Source organism: Falco naumanni, chromosome 5, assembly GCF_017639655.2.
Source record: "Falco naumanni isolate bFalNau1 chromosome 5, bFalNau1.pat, whole genome shotgun sequence".
NCBI classification, from domain to species: Eukaryota; Metazoa; Chordata; class Aves; order Falconiformes; family Falconidae; genus Falco; species Falco naumanni.
Window position 1 is genome coordinate 13,456,959 of NC_054058.1, and position 15,817 is coordinate 13,472,775.

Below are 15,817 nucleotides of genomic sequence, written 5' to 3' on the forward strand. Positions count from 1 at the left end.
CCCTCTGTTTCTCTCATAGCAACAGCATTTCTTGGTACGCCTGCTTTGGCATACATCAGCATTTCTACCCGTCCAAGTGTCCTTTTGCGTCACATCTCGCCATTTCACTCAACCAATGAAATCTCCTTGTTGCAATAAAAATATATATACTTTTTCTGTTATTGGTATATTCAAAAAAAATTTTTATGTGCTTTCCTGACAAAAAATGTTGTGAAGTGTTTGATTTGCCCTACGGGGGGGGGGGGGGGGGGGGGGGGGGGGGGGGCGGGGGGGGGGGGCGGGGGGAGGAGGGAAGTAGACTGTACAGGATTCAACCTTGAAGAATCTTCTTTGTGGAAAATATGTTACCATAAGAAAAAAGGGATTACATGGTTACTTAAGGAAAGTCATAGTTGTCCCCCTCATTTAATATTTATTTTGCTTATGCTATCACTGCTTTCCTGATATACTTTTTAAAACAACTAAGCAGTTTCAACTAATTGGAAAAGTCAACACCATGTGTTTCTAAGACTTTGTAAAATATTCTTCGGGAAGAAAGGTATTAATTGATCTTTTATTCCTCTAAATATTGATCATGAGATGACCGAAAAAAATGCAATGGGAAAAGAAAACTGGTAGATGTGTTTCTATCCCTTGCAACTCTCACATCCCATCCAAATGCTGCTCTCCAACCTTCTGCTTAAAAATGCACTGTCCTGCAAAATGGAGCAGAGGTCTTTAGAGTAATAGATTTTTTTCCAAGATACATTTCCTTGTTACAGAAACTCACATTATTTTAAGAACCGCAGTATTTAAGTGATCAGCTGTGCTAATGGTAGTGACAAAGACTTAATACTATTTACAATATATTATAGCCTGCAATATGGCCATTCCAAGAGCTGTACGTATTCTGCCTAACTGGTATGACTGGCAAAAGCAAGCACTACCAAGAATAGTACTTATTATATTTGATGGAACATACTTTCTACCTGTACATCATCAAGTATGTGAAAACCCATCTCATTGTTTTCAGGCCTGACTTTGATCACATTTGCTCTATTAAAATGCACAATATTAGCCAAGTCCAGAAAGTATAGAGTGGCACATGTGGGTTTCTCGGAACTGGCTGGCTGTGCCACATCTTGAACAACTACTGCAGTGGCATATTTAAGGAACCTCTGTTACACATTTTTATCCAGCCTCAAATCTCAAGAAAATGCTCAACCACTGGCATTCTGAGGAGAATAAACATTTCTTTTGTAAGCCAAATATATGTTTTACGGTTTACCCTTACCAACTTTTTTTTTTTTTTTTAGTGGTGTGAAACCACAAAATGTTTTTAATATTTATTTTTAGGGAATTACAGTAAAAGCATACCAGAGATTATCAGGACATACCCGACAAGATATTTAAACAGTAACTTTCCCACAAATTTTTATTTCGGTAAAATGACACATAGTAATTATGACCTCTTCTAATAACTTTGGTATCTGCTGCATACAGACCGTGCACACAGAGGATATGTATGCAATAATTCTGGGTGGTTAAAAAGTAAAAGTAAAAAAATATTTCTGTATAACAGACTTAGCAGCAACCCTAATGTCCAGCTAAAAGGCTTATGATTTTTGTTTTAAAATAAAGGCATGACATTCATTATAGTATTTATTTTAAACAGAACATGCACAGATGAGAATGTTAACCCTATGCAAAAAAAGAAAACAAAGAAAAAAAGAGAGATTACATGCAATAGTGCATTCAACAACTTTTAGTGCCAATGTAATATAAAACATGGACCTGTTTTTTAGGGAACGTGCTCAGGTATATAAATAATTTAGTTGCAAGTGTTTTACTTACATTTAATCGGTTTTCTAAATGATTTTTCCACTTTTTTCTCAGACACTATTTTTAGGTCCTTATTTATTTTTGTACTTTCTATATAAAAATACAGATCTCCTTGTTCTTTACTCTCTATACCTATCCCTTTCTTTCTCACTTTTGGTATAAAGGTGGAAACAGCCGAGTTTAATCTCTGCATTTGCCTGTCTCAGATAATTCTGATGCATTTGGAGGGTTAAAAGTGCATCACCTTTACGCAATTATGGCTTGGATTCATTCATTGAAAGTTGTCCTTCTTCAAGGAGATATATAAATGCATTGTATCTGTCACCACAGTTGTAAAATAAGATTGAAACTAATCTACCTTTAGGTTACTGCAGTACTAAAAAATAAAGATTCAGAAAAGAGGAAAACAATTATGTGAAGTTCAGCTTGTAAGCTCTGCTTAATAGAAAAGGAATTCCAAAAAGGAAAGTGGAAGAATTATTTTAAGATTCATCATGCCTGAAGTTCAAATTATGTAAATAGTCATAAGCCATATTTTTACACTGCAGTTTATACTATTACAGAATTTTATAACCTCTCTCTTTGCCCTTATCACAAGTTTTGTCTATTAGAAGCTCATTATAGATACTCCAGCTATACACCAACTCCTTTGCCTATATTTCCACTCAGAGTGGTATCTCTTGTTCTTTCGTCTCCGCTTTCTGTGACACAGGCATTAACACTAAGGTCAGCTCTAAACCGATTGTGATTTTTTTTCCTTCTAAATAATATAGCTTATTTTCAGTATGGGTTGGTTTCTAATCTAACAGCCTCTAGCAATATTTAGTAAGAAATGATCAGGCACATGATTTTTTTTTTTTTTAATAAACCAATCAAACATACTTCTTTTTTAGGATTAAGCTATCCTGAAAAGTATAGATTCACATAGTATCATCAAATGAATTTCAGTACAGTTTATAAAAAACATCACCAAGAATAGCTTTACTTAACATTTAGAGAGCTTTTCTTTTTAAAGATGCTCTCCAGGGATTAAAAATAGTAATAATTTTAAAACATGTACATAAAAGCAAAGCAGTCTTGTCCATTGTTCCCTAAAGGGACCGAAGGTGCTCCATGGGATTACAGCTGGTGTACGCTTCCTAGAAAGGACAGTAATTACACATTGTACAGGTTACTTGGGAAAGTTCTGTTCTACTGTTGAATAACTTGCATTAATTCCAGTGGATCAGTGGCATATTAAATTATGGGGGAAAACATTTAAATACCAAATAAAGACAATTTTGAAGTGAGTCAAACTGTAAAGGCAAGCTGAACAAGGATAGATTTCCACAGTCTTCCCTTCAAAATGTAATGAAACATTCTGCAAAAGCACTTCCTTCGGTACTTTAAAAGTAATGTTTTATAGCAAACTTGGCATTAAACTGGTATCAACATAAATGAACCTCTGGCAGTAGGACAAAGGTTTTGGGTTTTAGTTATTTTTCTTTTTAAAGAAAAGAGGCATTAAAGGGTGCATCGCATTAACAGATTTATTTTTTTTTAAGGGTACCGACACAATTTTGGTTACCTTGCAACTATTTTTCCCCCCTTTTTTATTGTACAGAGCCACATACTTGAAACTGATGGTATTCATAGTTTGCTTATACGCCATACTTACTGATGAAAATTTGTAGCAGCAGCAGCAGCAAATCAAAGCCCAAACCAAGACTTTTATTTACTGGCCTCTACTTATTTATCGCCAATATGCTGCAATGCTCCTGGAGGCTAACTAATACTTATATGCACAGGAGGTGCAAGCTGGGAGCTAAGCAATGGCATAGTCCCGTCTAGTTTTATGGCCGGGTCTGAAGCAAGCTCCTCAGCTGTAGAATACCACGGGTTTATTTTACTGAAAACGTAACTAAACTTTACAGTACAGCCCGTTTCCCCCGGCACTGCTAAGTCATGCCCTGGCCGACTGTAATGTATTCCTCACGCTGAGCGCAGACAATGCAGCTCCACACTCTGCATCACTGTCTCTTGCTCTTCCCTGCCAGCCCACGCCACGCCGCCCCCCCACCCCCCCCCCACCCCGGCACAGGTGCCGCCGGCCCGGCCCCCCCCAGCTGCCGGTAAGCTGCGGCCCCCCGGCCCCCCCAGCCCCGGAGGGGGGGGTGTGCACGGCCCCAACGTCCCCCCCCCCGCCCCGGCTGGGGGGGGTCTGCACGGCCCCAGCGCCGCTGCGGAGCGGGCACGGGGGGCGCGGACCCTCCCCGGCGGCCCCGGCACCGCTGCCCAGGGGCGGGGGGCGGCACTGGCCGGGGAGAGGCTGCACTGCACGGGCAGCGTGCAAGCTGCACCAGCGAGGGGTTTGTTTTACCATCGCTACCCCCGGACCTCCAGCAGGGACGGGCACTGCTGCTCTCCCGCTGCGGCTGCTCTGCCTAGCAGGGCTGCTCTCGGGCCAGCACCAGGAGCACAGTTAAAACTACCCAGTGGAGCTTACAACGCGGCCCCTCCAGTTATTTAAATGGACACGTCTGCTTAAAACTGGATGCCTCGCAGAAATTGCTGCTGGGGGGGGTGGGGGGTGGGGGTGTGGAGGGGAAGGGAAATAAGTGAGATAATTGTAAAAAAAAATTTAAAAAAAGGAAAAAAGGTAAATAACACACTGTAAGAAAAGAAAATGTTAATTCTTAGAGAATGATAAACTGCAAAAAGTAAGCAAGCGTACACGATGCAACCTGTAATGAAAACTTTAAACATTTCTTAGCTCTAAAAGGGGATTCAAATACCTTCATATTGTAAATTACTTAAAGGCTTTTAAACTAGTCAAGGGTTGTCCAGTGACTGAGTTCTCCAATATTAGGAGTATCTGTTTTTTAATTACAACAGGGTGCTACAATCCTGCACCAAGTTAATTGTAAGTGGAACAAAAATTACATACAACAGAATTCCTTGGTGGTTTGACAAAAATGTTAGTAAAGATACAAAACTTGCAGAAATTGTAAGAAAATAAAAAGGGATATCCATTATGGTAACATATGTGTAACATAGTTGCAATTGTTTAGTACACAGAGAGACAATCCAACATGGTTGTAGATACAGAATTCACTGGGACAGGATCTGTTTGTGAGCTGAGTATTAGTATCACATCTATTTTACATAGCCAAATTCAGTTTTATAGCTCAAGTTGATCTTTCTCTTTAGCCCATTAAAGGTAAAATATATGGTACCTAAGGTGCATCTTAGCTTGAGCTATCTAGCTTGGCTATCTAAAATATCGCTGGAATCACACTGTAACAGCACTAGTCGATTTCAAACCCTCCTGAAAAAAAAAAAATCCTCACATGGATGATATTGACGCATTATTCCCTCGACCTTCTATTTTAGAACAACAATGAACCTACTGAAAGTATTCCTGTATTTATCTGGACAGATAATACAGGCTTCTACATTATTTGTATCAGTTGCAGGTGTAATTTATAGCTGAAAAAAAAGAACACCATCCTTAATTCAATACTTCATAGAATTTGTGTTCCATGAACTGTCTTCCTGGGAGTCATTTGAGCTTTTTCTTCCCTTAAAGTTGTCACACTTGCACTATTACATTTCTTACATTTTGAAGGGATGCCTACATTTATATATTCAGCTTTAACGGTATTCTGCTGCTTTTCAGTTTTAGTAAACAAAATGGTCACACACACAGAGATCATTCCGTATTTCCTTTGTCCAGAAAGATGTATTCCTACAGAGAGATATATTTAACCATTCCATGATCTATACACTTACATTTGACAAAAGTGACAGAATACACAGAAAGGATGTTAGCAAATTAGAAGGGACAATGGCCCTGCTCCCAAACAGAGACTGTGACCAAGGCACGGCGTTAGGTAGCAGGCACCAGAAGTTCAAATTCGCTCCACTACCAGCAGCTGCTGACGGCTCTGGGACTCCAAAGCAGATGCAGCAGCAGCAAGGCCTGAACTCAGAGCATCACGCTCTGAAAGGAACCGTTTCTGTTCATATAGAAAGAAGAGACCTTTATGTTATATTACCTTTATATTACATGGCAAGTCAAATGTTTTTTAAAGACGGGGTGATTTTGGTGTGGCCTGCAAACCAGAAGTTTATTGCGAAAAGTCCTTTTTTTTAATTTCCAATTTTGCTTTTAAAAAGATGAATCAGCATCCATGCAGATTAAATGTATGCCATCATCTAATAAAGGTTATTTTAATGAAGTTTATTACAATCTGACAAAATCAATACACACACTCTTATAACGAAAACATTCAATGGAGTTTTTACTATGCTATTTACACTAATAAAGTACAATATGAATGCTAACACTGGCATCATAAAAAAAAAAAAAAAAAAAAAAGCAGTGAGAAGAATTGTGAAAAGCTGCTTGCAGACTTATTCAGTGAACTATCTTTTCCAGTTGTTTAAAAACACTTCCTTTTCAGAATACTGAAAATTCCCAGGGGACATCAGTGACTAATCCATGGAAATTTCAAGTTTCAAATTTAACTATTTTTTCCTAGGGCATAAATGTGTTTGTTTTACTGGAGATTTTATATGGATGATAAAAGCATTGAAATGTTAAAAGGCCAACTCTTAAATTTACATTCCCAGAAAATGTTATCAACAGAATTGTAATGCAATGAATTTTTCTTTGTCCACCAAAAAATTTCAAGACGGCTGCAGAGTTTTCTCTAGTGCAAACAAGTAACTTACTAAGAAAATTGTGCAGGGTAAATGAGACAGACTTTTTGCCTGCTGGAAACAGGACAGTGAGACTTGGTTGGAAATAGGGAACTCTCCCTGACTCAATTAGAAATACATCTGCTTTTCAAAAACTTTTGAAGCCAAATACCAAAAATCAAAGTTGTCATCTAAAGCCCTTCTGACACTTATGTGTAATAAAATCCAACATTTCCCCTTCCCCTAACAACCGTTTTAGCAAAATCACATACTTCATCTCTTCTGCCTGTGTGTGCCCACACATGTACTGTGTGCATTATGATAGACCTATACACGAGAGATACATGTATGCATTTACAGTCTCATGTTACAACAGCACAGTACGTATGAATACTATTAGAGTAAGATTATAAATTCATATTCAGTTTACATAATATTTACTGCTCAATAGAAATCACAGTATTTTACTAATGCAGCCTAAAGATTACTAACAAAAGGGTTACATTTGAATTATAACAGGAAAAATCATGTAACACATGGTTCAGGACTAATCTTTTTTCCTAGTTGTACAAATAAACACATTTAAAAAATGGTAACATATCTAAAAAAAAAAAACCAGTGGAAGAACTATACAAAAGAAGTTGATCATAACAGCACTACATCAGCAGTAATTTTATCCCTTCAACATTATCGTAACAACTCATCACTACATTCAGCGAACACATATAACTGACTGCTCTGTGGCTACCTAAATGTAAAACCTTGTTCCTGCACTAGGCCTGGAACAATTAGGGAGACTGACACAAAGATCAGGGATTTTGTCTAGTAAAGCATTGCACACACAGACCAAAATGTTGTTCCAGCAGTCTGCTGGCAGTGCTCTGAGCTTTCAGCACAGAGGGGAAAGTAAAATAGATCCTCTAAGATTTGTTGTGGGGCCTCGCAAAATACAATTTTGCTTTAATACTGTACTTACCCATTTGCTATATGAGCATGTGGGTATCCCATACATACAGGGGACGATTATTACAGGAATATCAGATTTGCTGTACTATTGTTCAGCTTTTACTGGCCAGCTAACAGCCAAAACCTTAATCAGTCTAAGAAATTTACTGGAAATCTATTGGAAAAGGCCATTTTGTGCTGGAACTACTATGTTGTTCCAGCTTTCGTCTTTGCCTTTCCTTAGCAGAGAACACCATTTTGAGGCTGTCACACGTTTTTCTTTCCAAAGTAGATAATGCCAGTGGAAAACAGAAGGGTGGTATCCTCTTGCCACAAAATACAGCAATACAGCTTCACAAAAATAATATAAAAAAAAATTTTTACAGGTGCAACTGAAGTCTGTCCTGTGTTTTCTACCCACCCTAATATTAATTTCAAAATCACAAATATATAAATGTATGATATGAAGCTATCTGTATCCATTTAGCTTTTTGAAACTTTCATATCTTTTTTTTTAATGCAAATATTCAATGGAAATAGGCAGAAGAAGAGATTTCACCAGAAGACAAATCAGACAAATAAGCATTTCCTTCAAATGAATTTCGCTGCACTTCACTGGGCCTAAATACATATCTGGCAGTATGGTGTTTAGAAAAACATTTATCTTCAAAAAGTAAAGAATAGACTTAGTAATTTCCATAGTATATCTGAAGCCTGACCAAACCCATGTTCTACAAGACTATTTTAAATTTTTTCTTGTTTTTTCTCCTTAGATAAACTGATATAATGCAAATCATTGTCCAAAGGATCAAATAAATCAACCAGGTAATAGAGATAGCTTAATATTAAAACATACAGGTACACAGACAGGTGTACAACAGTTGCTTAACAGGGGAGGCTGTTAAATATAAATGGTTCCTTAGTTTTCACTGCAGAGGTCACATTTGGAAACTATTTTGATAAAGCAAATTTAGGAAAATAATGTGGACATTCATATTTCAAATTTCAGTAACATCTTTGTCTAGGAAATAAGAAAAGTCTTAACCACCATTAAACTTTACCAGGTACACTAGCTAGAGAAATCACTGCCAGAAAGAATAACGCAGAGGAATCAAGTTCACACAGTAAAATAGACTGTTCTCTGTCATCTATTAATCCAAACTTTGCCAGGGATAAAGCTCTTTTTAAACAGTAAAACAAAACAAGAAAAAACCAAAAATCCTGAGAGGTCTGAGTCAGGAGCATTCAAAGTGAAAAATTTCCAAAAGGCTCCACGCAATATGAAGCTTTCAGAGGAGGCACTGCTACTACAACAACTCTAGATTATCACATTGCACGCTGAAATATGAACACACACAGAAAAACTAGTTTTCCTTTCAAGCAGGCACTTACTATAGTTATTGTAAGGTTCCAATATCCTTTTGAGGAAAAAAAGATATTTTAAAATTTGAGTATTGACTGAATATTTTAACATTATTTTTTTTTTACCCTAAGCAGCTATCCACATTTTAAGATTATCCTACAGCTCATTACCTCCAAATAAAGCACAACCGTATGAATGCTTTAAGGCAAAACCACCACCCCCAAAACACAACTGACATTGCCTTGACTCTTTCTTTAGTCTTTAAAATCCTCCAGATAAGACCAATTCTAGTACTCAGTAACACATGATGAAAAGTGACTTAGTATTTTCATTAGTAAACATATTACTTATAACTAAGTAACACAAGTAAGGAACATACGTATGCTAACCTGACAATATTATGTTTATTAGATAATAGGTATAGTAAATATACCTTTTCCCTTGGGCTTCTATTAAAATCTAAAGATAGTGGACTTTGGAAATTTCAAGTAACGAATACAGGACACAGAAAGGTTGGTTTCATTATTGCTGTAGTCAGCATCACTTGCTGCTAACGTACTAACTCTCTGCTGCTCGCGTTTGGCTCAGCTTTGAATTCAACTTTTCATTAAAAGGGCATGATATTTCAGTTGCTTGGCCACTTTTGTTTAAAGAACTTACTTTGCTGTATTACAGAATGCACTTTTAAATCTAAGAGTAGATTATTAGAACTGTTTGTTTAAATAGTACAACTTCAAGAAAAATAAGGGAAAAATAATATTTTACTTGAAATTACTGAAATGCAAAGAAAAAATAAATGAGGAAAGAGAAAGAGAGAAACAGAAAATTTTGCTGTCTTACACAAAAGACAGTATTCTATATCCGGTAAATCCAAATTACTGCAGATAATTTGAAAGAATTAAAAAAAGGCTTGAAGTCTGCAACAGTTAAAAAAAAAAAAAAAAAGTGGCATGCTCTCTTCTCCAGAGAAGAGTCTGGTATGGAAAGCAAATCTGTGTAGCGAATGCAGCAGCACTACCCCAGGCTCTCCGCCCAGCCCTGCCCTGTGCCTTGGAAAAGCCTGGGGAGAAGGATGCTCTGGGCAAGGCGAAGGCACTGGGGATCTCCTGGCCACACACTCCTCCCAGCCCCTGGGCAGGATTGAGCCACCTCCAGCATGGTTAAGCCTCCTGCTCCACAAGTGTGGACTGTAAACGAGAGGCGCCCAGAACTGTACGGAAGACACAGACTGAGATGCATCTGTTGGATGGCTTACTGCTTATTACTGGAGCGGTCTAAAAGTAGTCAAGAGAAACACAACTGCAAACAGCACAGCAGCTAGCATTTAGCAGTAACTACAGGTGAACCTACCCTGTACTCCATTACACCAGTAGAGTCTTCCAGGGATTTACAGTGGTATAAAACAGGGGAGGGGGCGGGGGGGGAACACGACACTACCCAAACCAAACCAAACCAAACCCACCAAAACTAGTAAGCCCAGAAATACCCAAGTCTGAGAGCTAAAATTTAGTGTCATACATTTTTACCTTCATCCTATTTATATCAACAGCTAGAGAAGCCTCGAAGCTTACTATCATAGCATTATTTTTGTGCTGGTAACATTATAAGCTCCCCTCAATACACGTATATCCCTTGTGCCCAGTCTTAACCCAGCTGTGTTTTACACACCTTTGTGGGGGCTTTTTTTTTTTTTTCTTTTCTGATAAAGAATGTGGAAAAGCAGCATTTTGACTGAAGATATGTGTTTATAGTTTGATTATTTTATGATCTATCATTGTATTTCACAGATTTTACTGTTAAGCAAAGAACAGCATATAGCTGAAAAATAATAAACATCTTTCAATGAAGGGTGATGGCTTTCTATACGCAAGTCTTCCAGATAATTTATCTCAGCTTCCATGTTCATCCATGTTCCCTGGTCACGGCAACTAAAAAAGAGACGCATCACATTCTGCTCCCAATCACTTTTGAAGCCAAAAAAAAAACCCCAAAGCAGCATTTCTGCATAACATTAGTGATAAATATGATGAAGTCCTACTTCACTTTGGCTTAGTACCCCATGCTCAGCTTCACAGGGCTCCGAGTGCGTGCATGTGTGTGTGTTTACATGCTACCACACAAAGAAAGTGTTATGAAAAAGGTGATGAATACAATCTGCTGGGACACAGCAGCACGTTTCCTTGCAGGCTGAAAAACAATGCTTATTTTGAGACCTCAGAGGCCCAAGCTTAATGGTGCAATTGCTATGTGGTTTCTCTCTTTTAAGAGAAAAATCCTCCAATTTTCACTACTCTATGCTTCTTCATTTACAACAGTCCAGCGCAAGGCGGGGAAAACAAAGTTGAAAGGCTCAAAACCGAGAAACTGAACTACTGGCAGCACGGGGGAAGACCCAAGCAATATATTTAGTTCAATGAGGGATTAAGTGCCACAGCCATTGGTAATTAAAGAGCTAATACCTCCCCTTTGAAATAGTTTGACTTTTACTCTCACTGCAACTGCTGCGCACTCGGAGGTTGGGGTGAGGCAAACCTGATACTCTGCCATTCTCTGCCAGCACGTGCCTAAATTAGTTCTCCATTTTGTGGTGGCCCTCTGAGAGCAATTCCCATTGAGAAGTGAACAAAGGCCGCGACCCCAGGGTCAGAGTGTAATGCAGGAAGCATGACCTCCCCTTTGTTCAGAACAGCACTGTTTACTCTGCCTAAGTAAAGATCACCAATACATTAACTAAAGAGGATTAAAAAGGTCATATCCCTAGGGATGGAGCTCACGCAAGTGGCAACTCTCTTCAGTCACTAAATCATTTGACTTCCCCCCTACCCCCCGCTTCAAAATAGAGACACCTTAAGCTGCCAGGGCTCAATGGCACATTATTTCCAGAGCAGAAGTCTGCACAAACTTCATGTGGTCTTCCTTCCAAAACCAGGTTAATTTCTGCACAGCTAGACAGCTGTTTTGAAGTTGTTTTTAAAGTTATCGAAAGATTTTAAGTGAAAACTATTACCTCAATACGTGTTGTTTTTATATCTCCTTTTGAAAAGCTCAGAGTTGATCTATTAAATTGTTAGGGTCTTCAAATGGTTATTAAAAATTGTAATCTTTTGTAGCTATTATAAATGTGAATCTTAAAATATCCTGTAGTTTCTGGATAGGCATAAAAGTTACCTGTTGCTGTACATAACCACTAACTCCAGGATGGCTCACTTGCAAAGAAGAAACCAAAGAAAATAAAGCAAAAATATGCTGCCTATGAGAATTCACGCATGCTGATAGCTGGGCTTCATCGGGCTAAATAAGCACTTCTTTTGACTGCTAAACTTTCTGTTACCAACTTCTTTATAGTATCTTGGAACATCATTATTAATATGACATATATTAACAGAAATCTCTCTTGAAATGGCTAAATTAATGCTGTACCGGTAACATACGGGAGGCAATGTGGCCAATTAGACAGCATGCTGAATTGTCTCCCTTCCACTCTCACCTCTAACCCACTGGCCTGCTGGATCACCCAACTTTTGCTTTGTGCCTTGGTTTCCTCATCTGTGGCAATATCGCTCACTGGGATGCAGATGTTACCATCAGTTACTCAGCCAGGATGGGAGAAAAAGCATGTGGAAGGGAGTGGTCTAGACAAAGATATTTTCCCTTCTCTACCCTCAGGCACAAGCACTTCTGATGAAGCTGAATGTTGCTAGAGGTTCCACAAGAAAATAATAGGAATAAGGCCAGGCAGGGGTCCAGGCTGATCAAAGTCTTTGGCACCAGGAGCTCAGCATCACAGACAGCCCCACAGGGGCTAAATGCAGCTGAAATCAGCACTACATCACCCATTATGCCAGCAACTCTGAAAGGAGGACCAGGAGTGCCAGACTCCAAAAACCAAGCTCCTAGAGGCAGCACAGTACAAGAGATAACTGCATGGATTGTATGGGGGGAAGGGGTGAGCTTCAGCTCTCAGACACTTTGTGCAAAACGGATATTTTTGAATCCACAACAATATATGCAGCTTTCTAGTCTCTAGCAACATGAATTAATGCATAAAGTGTGGCAAGCTGGGGTCTGATTATACCCAGCATGCATTCACACTGGTACGCTCTGCAACCTTGCTGTCTTCTCTGCCAGCCATGCATCCTCAAGCATCAGGCAGGATGAAGAAGGATGATTCTTTGCAGTCCTCTTCAGGACATTCAAAAAGTCACTTTCCCTGTTTAAAGCCTTCCTCATAGCAGAAACCCATGCATTTCAAATTTTTTTAGAAGGATCTGAACAGATAAATGAAATCAAGAATCCAATATAAGCATTATGTTTGCCTTACTATGTTTGTGAAAAGAATCACTTCCTTTTTCATCCATCCCTGCTGTTCCTTGCTCTGATGGTTTCTGATCTTTTCTCAACCCAGTAGGAAAAGAAGGAAACCTACTCTATTCAGGAAAACCAAGAGGAAAAGCCTTCTTAGCATACACAACCCACTGGGGAGCACAGGCTCTAGCCCAGATGGCTCACAACAGATTCCAACATGGCCAAGAGTAAAGAAGAAACTTCCAAACTGTGTTTGCACCATGATGGGCGGTATTCCCACTGCAGGTGGGTGAAAGACTGGCACTCAGTGTAAACACTCTTCTACATTTTCTCACCCGTCTACTTCTGTGCCTGGAACAATCAAACCAAATAATACCATTTCCAGTGATTGCTGTTCCCTGAAATCTAACATACAAGTGTTGGGCTTTTTATTATATACTAGGAGTCAACAGTGGAGTTAGAAAGTCTTCACAAACAACAAGTTTAGAAAAGCCCCTGTCCAGAGCAAAACAAGCACCTAGTGAAAAACAAAAATGTACAGCAGGTATTTAAAATAAGCTACCTGGAAATACAGTACCATATTGTCACACTGTATGTTTATCAGACCTGCCCACTGACTTCAATGGGAACACTTTTTATGCAATGAAAGATTATCTAGGCATAGCATAACCCTCATAAAAAAAAAAAAAAAAAAAAAAAAGGAAAAAAAAAGGGTAACAAAACCTCTAGGCACAGAAGAAATAGGTGGGCAAGGGCAATCCAAGTACTGAGAAAAGCTTTCTAATATGTTGAGGCAAAAAGGTACCATCTTCCAAAAAACAAAAGCACTGAACTGAAACAACTAGAACAAAGAATATATTTAGAAAGTAGTATTTAAAAATGGAGACTAGGAGCATAAGGACTGAACCAAAGACATAAGGACAATTTATTGACATACATTAGAAGCAGGAGGACTGCACAACAGTTGTCTGGCAAGTCTGAAATAGTACTGGAAAACAAAGGGAGTGAATAAAGAGGAGGAAAAACACTGCAGAAAAGATAATGGCAGATTATGACCTTGTGATATTTAGTCATGCAAAAGAGTAAACTCACCCCTTCTCACCCTGTATGACCATATTAGCATTTCTTATTAGCTGTATTCCTATCTAGGGTATTAAAAAACAAAACAAAAACTGTATACCCACTACTTCTTCCAGTGGAAACTCAAGATTAGGCCTCTCAGACTCTCATTTTCCAGTTTTCTTTCACCTTCACACCAGCCAACAGCACTCTCCCTCCGAGACAGAAAGTAAACCCCACACTCTAGAGAGTTATGGAGTAAGATGCCCCTTCTCTTGAACAGGAAAATAGAGGAAACATGACTTTGTGGCACAAAATTCTTGCAGTCCATTCTGGCGGGGGGAGATGGAGCAATATGGACCCTACCTCACATTCCTGGATACACCTCTTTATCTCTATTCCCTGAAATCAGACAGACCCAAAGGTACCTTTTAGCTTAAAAAAAAGTTATCAGGCTTAATACAGCAGGGGGAAAATCTATGGCATTCAAGTGAACAAATTGTCTCCTCTGGTCCCTCCAGACAGCAAATCCCACTAATCAATTATTTTGCAAGTAAAGGGTGAAAGAGCACAAAGACAGCAAAACAGAAAGTGCTGAAATAACGGGATGAATTAAAAAGGCAAGTCATTCTGAAGACTAGATATACATGCAGAAGTTCCAAAGCAGCTCAAGGTTGGAGGCAGGGTTTCCAACAAAAATAGGCACTCTCCTATCAGGAATGAAAGGGTAGCACTCCTTAAAAATAGCCACAAATGATGATCCAGATTACATGCCTATGAATTCTAGCATTTAGTAAACCATCTGGAAGGCTACTTTAAAAGATTGTAACTTTAATGCCTAAGCAGAGATTATATAATGGAGAAAAAACCCAACATTGCTAACATAATGAAAAAAAACGTCTTTTTTAAACTTGGAGTGCATTCGCAGAAGAAATTGTTATTTATTTGGCCTTTCTATAGGCCTTTGATAATGCGACTCATAAAGACCATAAAGAAAACAGAGTAATCATGGCTGAAAGTTAAAATTATTAAAAATCAGCTAAGCAGCCAAAAGTGAAATGTAGGCATAAAAAGACATTTTAAGAAGAAAAAGGCTAATAGCTGCTGCATGCAGAGGCCATGCTGGTATCAGCTTAAGTTCAGTTAGCAGTCTCAAAGTATCAGCTGTAACACAGAGCAGCAAAACTGACAAGTAAGGAGAGCATACTTGGGTTACTGAAGGGTTTAACAAAGTTGAGTGAATGCGAAACCATTTTTTGGTAATTGCTAAGGAAAACATATTGCAACATTCTCGGCGAAAGGAAAAGACCCGGGTGTCATCATAACAAGCTGACGAAAGCTTTCACATATATGCAGTAGCATCAAATAAGCCACATTTTACAATGCATGCAAAAAAGCACAGAATACTGCACTGAAAACATTACCCTGCTAATATATACCTGCCAGGGAAACACCTTCATGGAGAATGCTATTTACAGTTCTTTTTACCTTATCTCACTAAAGCTAGAAGTAACAGGAGTACAAGGGCAGGTGACTTAAATGATCTGACTTGCAAAAGGACTGCCATATACAAAGACATAAAGCAATTAAACTATTTATGTTAGCAAGCACATAAGCTATGGGGAACACAACAGAAATACA